The 15,765-nt window shown below is 44.4% G+C and overlaps 1 protein-coding gene across 5 annotated transcripts in view; it reads left to right on the forward strand.

The window, feature by feature from the left end:
• Positions 1-14,532: 14,532 nt before the first annotated feature.
• The window catches only part of LOC138741375 (phosphatase and actin regulator 4-like), a 155,135-nt gene continuing 153,902 nt past the window's right edge, over positions 14,533-15,765 (forward strand). For 3 of the 5 annotated variants that reach the window (XM_069895345.1, XM_069895346.1, XM_069895344.1), the window contains exon 1: positions 14,545-14,653. The gene's annotated coding sequence lies outside the window, so the exon portion shown is untranslated. Of the gene's footprint in view, positions 14,654-15,765 lie in introns of all 5 variants that reach the window. The other 2 variants (XM_069895352.1, XM_069895351.1) reach the window with 1 other exon arrangement.

Raw genomic sequence — 15,765 nt, forward strand, 5'->3', positions numbered from 1 at the left:
ATCTCAGGGTCTTCCTGCTGTGCCCTAGCTAAGACTGAATAGTCTATTCCCTGAGACAGGGCTTGGATGGATTCGATTGCGGGGTGGGACAATACATCAGCCACCGCATTGGTCTTCCCTGCAATGGATTGAATGTCCATGGTGAACTCAGACACATATGAGAGGTGTCGATGCTTCCTGGTCAACACTTTATGGAAAGCAAAGGTTAATGGTTTATAGTTCATGAAGTCCCTGAATTGTCTACCTTCCAAAAAAATACTTGAAGTGCCCGTTTGCCAGGTACATCACCAATACTTCTGGTCAAAGGTGCTGTATTTGAGTTCAGGTGGCTGGAGATGTCTGCTTAAGAAGGCCAGAGGTGCCATTGCCCTTCAATTAATTGCTCCAGTATGCCTCCTACCTGTGCTGAGGTCTCAACTGTGAGAGCGGTTGGTACCTCTGGCCTGTGGTGTACCAGAAGGATGGCATTGGCCAGTGCCTTCTTAGCCTTCTGGAATGCCTCTGAGGCCTCATTGTCTCAGGTAATGTCCTTACCTTTCTCTACTGTGAGTGCAAAAAGGGCACGCATGATGCGGGCTGATGCCAGTATGAATTGGTGAAAAAATTAATCATACCAGCAAATTATTGCAACCCCTTCACTGTGCAGGGCTTGGCAAAGCACCGAATGGCCTCTACCTTTTTGGGCAGGGATTTTGCTCTGTGCCTGTTGATATGATACCCCAGGAAGTTGATAATTTCCAACCTGAACTGGCACTTAGCAGAGTTTGTAGTTAGTCCGAATTCCTGTAGCCAGACTCTGTGTGATTGTGGCTGGCGATGAGTATATCATCCAAATAGGTGAACACATATGGGATATCCCGGCCCACCGCATCCATCAGCCTCTGGAATGTCCCCCTATTTTAGCCTCAGAGCATGAATGAAAATATTGTTCTCTCCACCTAAATATTGACCTGTCTTTATTGGAATTCCTTATATGGGTTTCTTTACAAAAAATCTGCTTTTAATTGTCTAAGATGTGCCATAACTCTGTGCCTCTTAATCTTCCCATTCAAACTGTTAACATCCCATGAAACTATGTTAATCGGAGCCATCGTCTGATCAATAAAAGGATTTGTACCAAAAAAGTATCCATTCTAGTCATCCCCATCTGGCTCCAGGGGCCACTATCTTGGTTGCACATTGTATAAGAAAAATGAAGACTTAAAAGAAAGGTAGCCTTACCAAACTAAATAATTCCCTAATGGAACCCCCTTTGAGCCCTCCCAAAATGATAAACACCAACCACAGTTGGGATCAGCTCATATTAAAAAAAAACACAAAATATCTTCAGTTGATGATCCTGAAGCTCTACCAATAAAAAGTAATAAAAAGAAAAGATCACACTTTCCACTTCAAAATAAAATCTTGAATATATAAAAAAATAGTAAAATATAAGACCCAACCTATCAATTTTGCATAATCCATTTCATAATCTAAAGTTTATCAAGAGCAAAATAAAACTAAATTCTTAATTATCTATTATGCTTTGATATAATCAAATCTTCCATACATAAATTAAAATTTAAACAAAAAATGTTCATAATATTTCTGACAGCCCACTATGTATATCAATGGAGCTGAATTCCCCCAAATTTTTCTAATTCAGCACTTCTGGGCTCTTCACTTCCATTCTCAATTAAGTTAATAGGTTCAATATTCTATGAGAATTTTGGCACAATTTAAAAAAACATTTTGTAATTCAGAATTTTGATGTCTCAAGTCCTATTTTATCCAATCTTTTTTTTCCAACCCTCTTTACATGACAATATTTTTCCGAGATGGTGTAGAGAGGATATTTGAAGCTTTAAGGATCTGTTCATTGATGCATATTTTGCATCATTTGAACAGATTACTGCTAAATTTAATTTGCCCTAAGTTCAATTCTTTAGATATTTGCAAGTCCAGCATTTTCTTGAATCACAAGTTTCTAATTTCCCAAGAGAGTCTGAATCAAATTTTGTAGATGACTTTTTTAAAAATCTTAATACCTTTTCATAAAGGTTGAATTTTATTATTTCCAATAAATTGTTATGTTTAAATCAGATTTTGTTAGTTAATATCAAAAATGCTTGGGGACAGGATTTAAATTTGATTATATCAGATGTAGATTGGGACACAATTCTTAAGTTGGTTAATAGCTCTTCATTATGTGCTCAACATTGTCTATTACAATTCAATGTGGTATATCGAGCGTATTTGTCTTAGATTAAATTGTCTCACTTTTATTCCTATATGACTCCCTGGTGTGACAGGTGTAAGAGCAGAGACGTATCAATAATTCCTATGTTATGGACTTGTCCTAGTCTCGAAAAATACTGGAGAGAGGTTTTCTATATATTAGTTATTTCTTATCCTGCCTCCTGGTATATTGTGATCATTTAATTTATACTGTTATTATTGCTGTATTTTTGATCTTGTGTGCTGCAGCAAATTAAATTTTTTCATGCATCAGTACATTGTACTTCTTTATAAGACAAAAAGATCATATTCGTACCCTCATTCTTACAAATGAAGTATGCAGGCAATGCAGGCAATGGAGGCTGGTTTGTAGAGGAAAGGCTCGGGGCACAGTTTAATGTGAGTGATGCAAATGGGATGTTGTGCAGTCATGCCATCCACGTGTTCATGATTTTAATAGCTTTCTATTCCTTCCCGTATTGGAATCATTGACCTGTTGGTTTGAGAGTGATCCAGTACTATCTCTTTCTAAGGTAGTAGGATTAAAGTAAACTGAGCTAGCAAGGCATAACTTGCACACAGCACACCCTGTTTCTGAGAAAATGCATTCAAATCATGTCAAATTCACTGAGAAAGCTGTGTTTTCTACAGATCTTATCTGTTTGGATTGAGGATTGCTGAGATTTTCCTAAATCACATATGAATACAGTATAGTTTACAGAAAATTTCTCCACAGAGCCGAACAGGTGCCATGAAAGTTTCAAATTCAAGACCTGAATGGTTTCTCAGCTGAGGAAGATATAAGCATCACATTGAGGAGGAACTATAGCCAATTTTTTCTTAAAATATGCTCTGGTCCAAAAATTTGCAAATATATAAAATAATTGCATATTGTCACTCATAGTAGAATACGTAAATCTTCGAAGCAAATTCAATCATGTTAATAATACAACATAGATCATACTGTTATGAGCCCAGAGGACCCCAATACCCAGCAACAATAGAAATTTATCAAGACAAATGGTTACTTAAACAAAAGTTGCTTTCAATTGTCTTTAAACATGAAAACAGGATCAAACTTTAACTTATTGCTATTAACTTAACCTAACTTAACCTAACTTTTAATTCTAAGTAGCAGTTAGCACAATGCCTTTACAGTGTCAACGATCGGGACTGGGGTTTGAATCCCACGCTGTCTGTAAGGAGTTTGTATGTTCTCCTTCTTACATCATGAGTTTTCCCCATGGTTTCCTCCCACCATTCAAAACTTAGTGGTGGTGTAGTTTAATTGGGTGTAAATTGGACGGCATGAACTCATGGGTCAAAATGGCCTGTTACCGTGCAGTATGTCTAAATTTTTAAAAATTATTTTCTTAAAATTCTAAATTAAAAAATATTAGTCTCATTCTTACTGAAGTACTGATACTCCTGCTTGACATGAAGAACCTCAAAGGAGGGCACATCTCACCAAGAGCACTCTCTTCAGTTCCCTTGGTGGTTTTTTTTAGAAACTCTGGTGTTGAAGCATTCTGCCAAATAACTTTAAAAGCCTGCATGGAGGTCAAATTTTACCTTCCTGTCTGTTTGGACCATGCCTGGAGAGGGAGTGCTCCATGCCTGTTTAAAGGCTTTCATGACTGGCAGACCCTGGACGGATTAAAAATATAATGGCCACAGGCACACATTGATTTGATGCAATTCAATCGGTTTCACTTACCTGGAGTGAACTGTTTTCTTGCAGTATTTTTTTAAAAAAGGAGCATTTTTGTTTTAATTGACTTTGATTGATGACTCAGTTGAACAGATTGGTGTAAAATAGTAGGACAGTTTGCAAAATCTGGAAAGAAATGCAGTGGAGAACTTCTTAAAAAATAAGCCATGGTTCACCCATACCTGAGCATTGTTTGCAAAGGAAAATAGAATTAAACATTTTGAAAAGCAAAATTTAATTGAGATGGCAAAGGAGAATAAAAATGAGTTGAATAGAAAATAATATATCATGTTGACATGATCTTTTGCCACTGGATTATGTTGCCAAATTTTCATTTTAACCAGGGCTCACTCTTCTCAGTAGCTTCACATCCGGCAGAAGTCCAAAGTCTCAAGTTCCTGTGGCAGTTTGTCATCAGCTCAACACACTGACATTTTTTTTGTTGCTTGGAAATGTTTGCATAAAAGATCAAAGATACCCTGCTGTTGAACTTTATTAGTATATTGGTTATAAATACATTTGTGATGAGAAAACATATTAGCAAGTCTTCATGAGGGGATGAAGAAAGAACTCGTATGAGATTTTTGTGGAGATTATATATGGATGGAGATACATTTTCAAGGAACTTCTTTGGAATACAGATCTAATGGAACCTATAAACCCCTTATAATGTCACTTGATTGTCCTTGAATTGAGTGACAAATAAGATGAAAGCATGGTATGCTACAATTGGCTTTGGATAAGTCCCCTGATAGCCCTGTCCACATTAGACAAGATGTTTTCATATTTGATCATCCCTGTAGAAAGATTTAGATAGTCTTTTATGGATCAACATAGAATGTTAAACCATAGTACCGGCCCTTCAGCCCTTGATGTTGTGCTGGCCCAGATATCCTAAAAAAAAGTACTAAATCCACTCTACCCCATAACCCTCTATTTTTCCTTCATCCATATGCCTGTCTTTCTTTTCTTTGGCTTGGCTTCACAGACGAAGATTTATGGAGGGGTATGTCCACGTCTGCTGCAGGCTCGTTGGTGACTGACAAGTCCGTTGCGGGACAGGCAGGCACGGTTGTAGCGGTTACAAGGGAAAATTGGTTGGTTGGGGTTGGGTGTTGGGTTTTTCCTCCTTTGTCTTTTGATAGTGAGGTCTTCTTCAAAGGAGGTTGCTGCCTGCCGAACTGTGAGGTGCCAAGATGCACGGTTTGAGGCGATATCAGCCCACTGGTGGTGGTCAATGTGGCAGGCACCAAGAGATTTCTTTAAGCAGTCCTTGTACTTCTTCTTTAGTGCACCTCTGTCACGGTGGCCAGTGGAGAGCTCGCCATATAACACGATCTTGGGAAGGCGATAGTCCTCCATTCTGGAGACGTGACCTACCCAGCGCAGTTGGATCTTCAGCAGCGTGGATTCGATGCTGTCAGCCTCTGCCATCTCGAGTACTTCGATGTTGGAGATGAAGTCGCTCCAATGAATGTTGAGGATGGAGCGGAGACAACGCTGGTGGAAGCGTTCTAGGAGCCGTAGGTGATGCCAGTAGAGGACCCATGATTCGGAGCCGAACAGGAGTGTGGGTATGACAACGGCTCTGTATACGCTAATCTTTGTGAGGTTTTTCAGTTGGTTGTTTTTCCAGACTCTTTTGTGTAGACTTCCAAAGGTGCTATTTGCCTTGGCGAGTCTGTTGTCTATCTCGTTGTCGATCCTTGCATCTGATGAAATGGTGCAGCCGAGATAGGTAAACTGGTTGACCGTTTTGAGTTTTGTGTGCCCGATGGAGATGTGGGGGCGCTGGTAGTCATGGTGGGGAGTTGGCTGATGGAGGACCTCAGTTTTCTTCAGGCTGACTTTCAGGCCAAACATTTTGGCAGTTTCTGCAAAACAGGATGTTAAGCGCTGAAGAGCTGGCACACAAAACTCAAAACGGTCAACCAGTTTACCTATCTCGGCTGCACCATTTCATCGAATGCAAGAAAACCACCATGCCTGTCTAAGAGTCTCTTAAATGCCTCCAATGTTTCAGCCTCTACTACCATCCCAGGCAAGGCATTCCAGGCAACCACAAATCTCTTTGCGAAAAACTTACTCTGATGTCTCCCCTAACTGCCATTCCTGACCTGGGAAACAGGTGCTGGCTGTACACCCTATCTATGCCTCTCATAATCTTGTAGACCTCTTCTACACGCCAAAGAGAAAAGTCCCAGCTCTGCTAACCTTCCCTCATAAGACTTGTTTTCTAATCCAGGCAACATCCTGGTAAATCTCCTCTGCACCCTCTCCATGGCTTCCACATCTTTCCTATAATGAGGTGACCAGAACTAAACACTGGTCTCAACAGAGATTTCTAGAGTCATGACCTCTATACTCCTGAATTCAATCCCCCTATTAATGAACCCCAGCATCCCATAGGTCTTCTTAACTATCTTATCAACCTGTGCAGTGACCTTGAGGGATATGTGAATTTGGTCTCTTTGGTCATCTGGTCATCCATACTCCTAAGTAACCCTGTGCTCAGTCTTCTGGTTTGTCCTTCCAAAATGAATCACCTCCCACTTATCCAGATTGAACTCCATTTGACACTTTTGCCCAACTCTGCATCCTGTCTATATGGTCTTGTAACCTTCCACAACCTTCAGCTCCATTTGCAACTCCTCCAACCTTCGTGTCATCTGCAAACTTACTGACCCACCCATCCACCTCTTCATCCAGGTCATTTATAAGAATCACAAATCATAAAGGCCAACTTAATTCTAGCAGTGGAATAAATCAATCTGATTAAAGTCAAATATAACGAATCTCTTTTTTTACCTGAAGGTATGTGAATTTGGAACCTTGAGAAGCAACTAGATAAAGTAACCAAAAAATTAGTAACTAATGGAGCAGCAGAGAGATTATGAATCATATTATCAAAAAGGGTCTATGTTACACGTTATATTATATATATAAATATGTTTTTGAAAGAGATAGATTGTGGGGGGTTTAGTGTAGGTCACTTCACAAACAGAATCTTACAATTCACATCTCATTTAAAATGCAAGAGCTTTGCTGAAGCCAGACATTCGGGATCCGTGACCTTCCAGAGACAATGGAACTGCTTTGGAAAGAATTTCAAAAGCAGGTGCAAATGGAAAATTCTGGGCTCAAGTGCTGATAAAGATCTTTCAAGGTTTGGGTTAAGAGCCTTGGGAGGGATTCTGGTTTTTACAAGCAGGGAGAGAGGAAAAAACAAGCAGGATTCTTGTGTGTGTGTGTGTGTGTGTGTGTGTGTGTGTGTGTGTGTGTGTGTGTGTGTGTGTGTGTGTGTGTGTGTGTGTGTGTGTGTGTGTGTGTGTGTGTGTGTGTGTGTGTGTGTGTGTGTGTGTACCCACTCTGCAACTAGATCCTTGACTTTCTCATTGGAAGACCACAGTCAGTACGAATTGGAAACAGCATCTCCTCCTCACTGATCATGAAAACAGGTGCACCGCAAGGATATGTGCTTAGCTCACTGCTCTACTTGTTATACACCCATGACTGTGTGGCCAGGAACAATTCCATTGCCATCTACAAGTTTGCCTATGACACCACAGTTGTCAGAGAATCATGAACGGCAATGAGGAAATGTACAGGAAGGATATAGATCAGATTTTTTAATGGTATGACAATAACCTTGCACTGAATGCCAGCAAAACCAAGTTGGTGATGTTCTCGGCATTTCTCTTGTAGATACAGTGAGTCAAGGATCTTGTCCAATATGCTGCTGGATGACAGGGTACACGGAGTAACTTCACATCAAGAGGGTTTGAGCATAGGAACAAGGATACCTTACTGCAGCTGTACAGGGCCTTGGTGAGACCCTACCTGGAGTATTGTGTGCAGTTTTGGTCACCTTATCTAAGGAAGGATGTTCTTGCAATGGAGGGAGTGCAGAGGCGATTCACCAGGCTGATACCTGGAATGGCAGGAATGACTTATGAGGAAAGATTGCACAAATTGGGATTGTACTCGCTGGAGTTTAGAAGATTGAGAGGGGATCTCATAGAGACATATAAAATTCTGGCAGGACTGGACAGAATGGATGCAGATGGGATGTTTCCAAGGATGGGAAAATCCAGAACCCGGGGCCATGGTTTGAGGATAATAGGCAAACCATTTAGGACCGGGATGAGGAGGAATTTCTTGACCCAGAGGGTGGTGAATCTGTGGAATTCATTGCCACAGAGGGCAGTAGAGGCAGGTTCATTAAATCTATTTAAGAGGGAATTAGATCTATTTCTTCAGTATAAGGGTATTAAAGGTTACGGAGAGAAGGCGGGGACGGGGTACTGAACTTTAAGATCAGCCATGATCTCGATGAATGGCGGAGCAGGCACGAAGGGTCGAATGACCTACTCCTGCTCCTATCTTCTATGTTTCTATGCAACTCTTCAACCACTGAAAGAAGATGGTAGAAGAGGATGTTCATTGTCACTCTCTCTGTGGCTGACAACAGGGAGATCTATCTCACTGTGGTTACTCCAATTGTATTTATCTCATTTTTTGAAGATTATCATCATTACATTGTTTTCCTAAATGCAAATTATAATGTTGTGGGTTCATGTCTGAAGCTCCTCATCCATTTAGAAATGCAGTAGGGATACCATCTGCTCCCAAGTGCTTATTTTTTTTGACAATATGTTTTTTTTTAAGACATTATCAGCCAATCCCTGTTCAGATAAGATCTTATCAGAGAGAGGAAAAGATTTGAAAATTTAAAGCTTAATTGTTTAATGCAATATCCTTATTTACTTTTGGGAATTTCTGGCCCATAACTCTTTAAAATGAAGAAAGAGGATTGGGACAAGACTGAGAATCTCCAGTTCATTCATTGGGAGCACATACACTGACTGTATCTACTCGTGAAAACGTTGAATTTTGTAATGTTAAATTTATGGGGTCTACTTTTGAAGGGCTGAAATTCAAACTAGAATCCAAAGTACCCTACCAATAGCAGAAGTCCAAATGAATGAAGAACAAAAAAAAACAATGAATTAAAGTAATAATACAAAATACACATCCTACCATTGGGGAGGTCTGCACCGCAGTAAGTGTGTCATCGGCGACGTTGTGAGTTCCAATCGGCAGGCAGCCGAGGCCAAGTTGAGAGATGAGGGTCGTCTTTTACGTGAGATGTATGGAAAATTACAGATTTTTTGGGCAAAAGCAAGAGGTTGACTTTTCCTTGAGATTGGCTTTTACACGAGTACTTATGGTAAGCTTAACATAAATAGCAGGAGTATACCACGTTGCAAAGGACCTACCAAACCATCCTGCCAGCACCTCTGAAAGACTCCACAGTCCCCAAATCGACCTCATCAGTCACTCCATTGGAAGTACATGGGAAGCAAGTCCTCCTCAACCCTAAGAAGAGGATTATGAGGAGAACCGCACACTCTCTTTGGAGCTTGTACCTCAATCTACATCAGTAAAATCTTGTCATTTTTACAGTCTTGTTTTGCAGGGTGCAAATTGGTTACCACACATTTTGCAACCATGCTCAGACACCTCCAATTTCCCCTGAACATTGCACACTGTCTCAACTTGGAAATACATTGCCATTCATTTTTAAATCTTAGAACATCCTATCCACCAGCATTTGAGAATACTTTCATCAGAAAACCTGCAGTGGTTTGACGTGGGTCACTACCATCTTCTCAAAAGCCAAATAAGTATGAGGCAATGACAGAAGGACATTAAAAATGTTGTCATTTCCAGCAAAGCCAAGTTCCTGACAAGGATGACATTTTTTTTGTGATACACAAAGGTGCCGGAAAAACACAGCAGGATATGTAGCATCCATGGGAAGTAAAGGGTAGCTAACATTTCGGACTTGGGGCCTTCAAAACTATGGCAGCGCTGCTGGAGTTGCTGTAACTGCAGCCCTGCCACTGGTGCCGACCTCCTGTGACCGAGCAGTGGAGAATCAGCACTCCTGTGGGGTCCAACCACCAAATTAACTGCCATCAGCTCCACACAGGCTTTGAATGGCCCATTAAAGGAGCCGACGGTAGCTTTATTTAAAATCCCACAACTGTGGGGTCTGCATCCAAGATGGCAATTCCTATGATGGGCAGCAGCCATGAGGAGTTGCAGACTCTAGGGGAGTAGAGAACTGGTGCAAAACACTAGAAAACAGGGAGATCATCCCCTGTCTGAGAAGGAAAAGTAGAGAACCCACAGGATGGTGACCGCAGCAGCGGACCAATGAGGGGACTCTGGGGCTGAAAGACCCACACATATAGTGGACTGCTGACAACTCAAGGCGAGGAACCCACAGAGACTGGGAGCTACTGGAGACTGCTGGCGGGAGATTCACGCTGGGCTGCGGACTGCTGGAAACTGGCTCCAAACTGGCTGAAGGGGAACCAGGTATTGGAACTGGGATGTGAGGGGGCGCTGAAGGGTTCCCAATCGTGTCGTATGTTTGGATCTAGAGCTCAGATTGCCAATAGTTGGGACTGGACTCTGTAGGCACTTTCAAGTGGCCAATTGCCCCGCATGTAAAACCCCATATTTTGGCAATATGCGGCTGTGAGGAGGCGAGCTATGTAACCCTACTCCGAGAGGGATAATCAGTGCAGCTTAGTGGCTCTCCCAAGCACCTGAATGCAGCTGGCTGAAAGCAACTGTTAAAGGGTCAGGCTGCTGACGTGGCAGTGACGTCGTCAGTCTGAGACACCTGGCGCAAATCTTGAAGTACTTTGTGCAGGCAGGCTAGTGCAGATTCATTCGTTTTGTTTTGCAGTGAAGGAATCAGTGCATTTGAACAATGGCTCCAAGAAAGGCTTGTAACTGGTCTGAAGAAGAGGTAAGACTGCTTCTAGACCATCTGACTCAGGAATCCCAGGAAAGGGAGCTCACTAGGACAGTTAGGGATGGTCCCACTTTTGAGCGGCTGTCTGGAGTGCTCGCAGACAGGGCACCAGCGCAGTAAAAACCAGGTGGTCACGAAACTGAAGAACATGAGGAAGAAATTCCATGCAGTCCTGGACCACAACAGGAGGAGCGGCAATGGGTGCAAGGAGTGGCAGTACTTCGACCAGTGCCACACTCTCTGGGGGGCTAGCTGCTCAGCTACTCCCCTGAATCCCCAGAGCTTATCCCTGAGGGATTTCAGGGTTCACACAGCGGCAATAGAGGAGACATCCCGGTCCAGGAGAAGGAGGCCACAGCCGAGGACCCGGCAGGCACGGATTTGGATGCCCCAGAGAGAGGAAGCGCAGAGGTCACTGACCCTGGAAGTGGCGAAGCAGCGCTCTCAACAGAGAACACAGGTACAGTAGCATTGAGGTTGTGTTCATGCAGAAGTTCCTAAGTCCAATGCTGATGCACTTTTCCTGTTTCCACCCACAGTCTCTGGTCCCAGAAGCAACCACCAGTGACTGACCAAGGGTCAGGTCCTCACGAAGGAGCTGCAGGCAATGATGTTGGCACTCAACAGGGAGGACAGTGAGAGAGACCGCCGATGTGCAGAGGAGGCACCGAATCACGAGTGAGTCATGCTTGCTGACCTGAGGGAGGACGAGGAAGCAATGCGCCACTCTGAGATGGAGAACCATGCCCAGTTAATGTCTGAGTTTGCAGCTTCCCTGCAGGGATTGAGCACCACAATGGACGGGCAGTCAGTCATCTTCAACAGATTGGTTATGTGATTGGAGGCCTTCCCATCCCCATTCCCACAGTCATATGGGCAGCCTCATCCCATGTACCTGGCCCCTCCATCCAGTATGCCATTTCATTCCACACCATTGCATCACAGTAGTGGACGCTTTGGCATGACTGAGATGCTGGGGTCTGGGACAGGTTCCTCATCCCCCACCTCCAACTCGTTCCTCTCAATGCTGGAATGAGGTTTTTGACGGGCTCAACATCCTTAATGCTGCTAACACACTGTTCACTTTTGTTGTTCATGAAGCCCCTCATAAGTGCAATGTTCTGTGCGACACTTTAAGGATGTAAACATTCAGCAGTGAGATGCTATGGTGCCGGGTGGTTGTGTTTACTGTTTCAGTGTTTGTTCTGTGGTGTTCAAGTGTGGAGTGGATTTGCACTGTTATTTGTCCATTCCAAGGTTTACTTCAAGTTTAAGCAAGATGTGAAATGTTAATGTTGCTATATCTACCTCAGATATTTATGAAGCAATGTGATTTCTCAAAGAATGTCTTTTATTAAATTTTATTGTTTTTGACAAGCACACGTCACATATTTCATTAATATGCACCCGTTCATTCGCGAGAGCACATAACATGCCAGGCAGCAGGCTCATGTCACCGCATTGGGTGGGAAGGGTGGAGGGAGGTACATGTTGTGAAAAATGGGGAGCTGGGTAGCAGGGACATACCCTTACAGGATGGACATGATGGCAGAATGTATGGCCTGGTGCCCAGGGACCTGCTGATCAGCACAATCTGCGCTATTGGGTGCAGGACCATCTGCTTCAACCAATGTCCACTCTGAAGGAAAGTCTTCCTTGTTAATCTCACATATATTGTGCACCATACAGCAGGGAAACACATCTGGGACTAAGGCGGTAGAGATATCTAAATGATTGGACAGCCACCGCCAGCGGCCTTTTAGATGGCCAAATGCATGTTCCACCACTATCTTTGCTGAATTAAAGGTCTTGTTAAATCTTCGCTGATCCGGATCCAGTACTCGGTGCTGTGTGAACCCCTTCAACAGCCAGCTTCATAGGGGGTTTGCTGCATCACCCACAAGATGCACTGGAACCTCCACTCCCTCAACATCCTTGGACACCTGCAGACACAACAATGCAGAAATGTAGTTAATTCATGCACCTGAACGTTGACAGAGCAAGCATGCATAACATATTGAAACACGGAGCTTTGAAGGGTGAAAACTTACATCACGTGGGAAGAGGTATCTGCCCTGGTCCTCTGCTTTTCTATACAGAGGAGAGTTGGCAAGCACTTGGGCATCATGCGTGCGGCCTGGCCACCCCACAAACACATCTGATAAACTGTAACTTGAATGGGAATCACACAGTGAAGTTAGAGTAATTGGAAATGTGATGTGATGTACATCAATAGAGGCTTAACTCACCAGAATCTGTGGTCGACCACCGCTTGCAGAACCACCGAACGTCACCCTTTGCGATTGTAGTAGGCTGCAGCATCCACGCTGGGTGCGATAATGGGAATCAATGGCACCAGCACACATTGGGTATCCCCTTTGCGCAAAGCCATCAATGGTCTCCTGGAGACGTGTTTCACTTGGCAGGGAGATGAAACATTTACCGAGGAACTTCCTCAAGGCGGCAGTCAGCTCCTGCACCACCTAGCACACCGTGCTGACGCCTATTCCAAAGATGGTACTGATGGATCAATACTCACAAGGGGTGGCATACCACCACAAGACCACAGCGAATCGAAGTCCGAGCTTCAATGGTTGCTGCAAGTCCGGTCTATGTGCCTTCAGGTGAGGTTCTATGAGTGCGAGCACAAAGTGAAAGGTGCCACGCGACATACGAAAGTGTCTCCTCCACTCAGCATCATCAAATTTGGTGAGAACATTACTCCAGAACTCAGCGCCCTGGGATCGGTTCAACCTCCAGAGAGACCGATGTGTCACCCTAGCTAATTGACTGACCAGCAGCATTTGCCTTTGTCTGCAGCGCTTATGCTCCACGTGCCTTTCGACCGCTATCTGCTGTCTTCTTGCCCTCAACCTTTGCAGGAACCTTCTCCTGATTGCACCTATGCGATTTTCAGATCTCAAGGACGATTGAAGAGCTTCAACAAGGATCTGCCTTATCTCATTCTGAACACTCAGAAACCCTGATATCATCATCATTATGTCTCCTTCCTGCAAAGGGTCGGCCATCGTCCTGTGTTCCTTCTTGTTGCGCTTTAAACGCTGCCACCTGAACTACAATTTAAAGGGCCGCTTCTGCTTCTTCAGGCGCCTTCTTGGCATAGAATGCACCTGAAAAAGCCTGACGTGGCTGTGGAGGCTGCGGAACCTCTGGAGGCGAATCTACGGACGCTCGGGGTGGGGGTGGGGGTGCAGGACTCTCCTTTGCTTCTCTCTTTCCCTGACTGTAAGAGGTGTTTCAGGCAATGGTGAATCTGTCTGCCTTACACCAGGCAAGAGCAATTTCATGTAATATGACACTGTCTTATGACAATGGCAATACATTGAATCTTGAAAGATAGGAACATGTTTAAAAGAATTTAAAAAATGTTTTCTATATTAGGATAGTGATTCCATTTCAAAAAAAAATGCTTGAAAACATTGTTGGGAGTAACAAAAGAAACGTGAAAGTCCAATGCAAGGGCAATCTTCATGTTTTTGATTGTCAGATTTATTGTCTCACTTCATACTTTATTTTCAAAATTATTTATGTGAAACAGAAGATTTATTTCTTCGCCTGCCCTCCTGCATCTGAGCCCAGCTCACCTCCTCTCCTGCACCTAGTCACAACTTCCGCGTGGGCGGAAGGATACGTCGGGGGAGGGGGGGGGGGGAGAGGAGAAGTGTGAAATGACAAGCTTGCCGGGAGTTGTAGTTTGCCGCCCTCCACGTTTTGCGCAGGTGCGGAGATTCGGAACTACAGTTCCCGTGAGCCGATGGGGTGATTTCCGCTGTCTCAGTCGAGGTGAGGTAGCGGGCGCTGTGGTTCAGCCCCACACCTGGGTGCCGGGCCGTGAACCCGTTGCAGCTGGAGTCGCTGCTCCTCTCGGACAGGTACTTGGACGGCTGCAGTTGGGGGTTGGTCGGTCAAGGGAGTGGGGGGAATCGGGCCACGGGCACCACAGGGGGACTGGAGCCAGGGTGGCAACTGGGAGTGGGCACCAGGATCGGCAGATCGAAGGGAGCGGGTGGGAAAAGGGTCCGGGGAGCGGGTGGGGGAAGCCAGGATGCCCAGAGCATGGGCTACACGCTGCCTGGGGGAAAGGGGGTTGGGGGTGGGAAGGAGGATGGAGAATGGGAGGGTGGAGACGGTGGTGGGGGGTGGGGTAGTTGGGTTGATAGGAGCCCAGAGATGGAGGAGGTGAGAGGGGCTTTAGCACTGAATGAAATAAGGGATGAGAGAAGGGATCTGGGACTAGGGGGTTGGAAGTTGAGGGAGGGGGCTGTGCGGAGGCAATGGAAGGGAGTGGGAATTGGTGAAGGAGGGAATGTGGATTGGAAACAAGAGGGGACCAGGATTGGTGAAAAGTTGGGGGGGGGGGGAAATCTACGTTTAGTGGTGAAGTTAAAGGAGGGGAGTGCCGATGTGCGATCAGTGTTTGGGAGGTGGAGGAGCTGGGGTGGGTGGGATTCGGAGAGAAGGGATAAGGACCTGAAGGGACTGGTGATATTAGAGGAAAGTTGACATCAGAGAGCAGAGGAGGAGGAGGGACGGAGGAACAGGGACCAGAGAGCAAGGAGGTAAAGGGAGTGAGGATCAACAACTGAGCGCAGGAGCCAAGGGCAAGAGGTGGTTTGAAGAATAAGAAATTATAGTTTGTGTTAGTGGGGATAAAAGTGCAGAGGGAAAAGAAGTTAGAGACAGAAAAATTAGAGACAGAGTCAAGGAACAGGGTTGACTGGAAGATTGAAAAGCAGAGGGAGGAAAGAACCAGTGACTGATAGATGATGGACATCTGGGGGTGAATAGTGTGGATCAGGGGACTATTGTGGGTCAAGAGAGAGTCGGGATCTCAGGAATTATGAGAAAAGGCTGGAAAGATGTTGAGATTCTTTTGGGCATGGAATCACAGGAGTGTGAGATGGGGCTAAGTGAAATCAAAAGTGGACCTGAATGGGAATGAGGTGGGGGAATGCGTTGCATGTGAGATGTCAGTCTGGAGTGA

Source organism: Narcine bancroftii, chromosome 8 (assembly GCF_036971445.1).
Source record: "Narcine bancroftii isolate sNarBan1 chromosome 8, sNarBan1.hap1, whole genome shotgun sequence".
In the NCBI taxonomy this organism is placed as follows: domain Eukaryota; kingdom Metazoa; phylum Chordata; class Chondrichthyes; order Torpediniformes; family Narcinidae; genus Narcine; species Narcine bancroftii.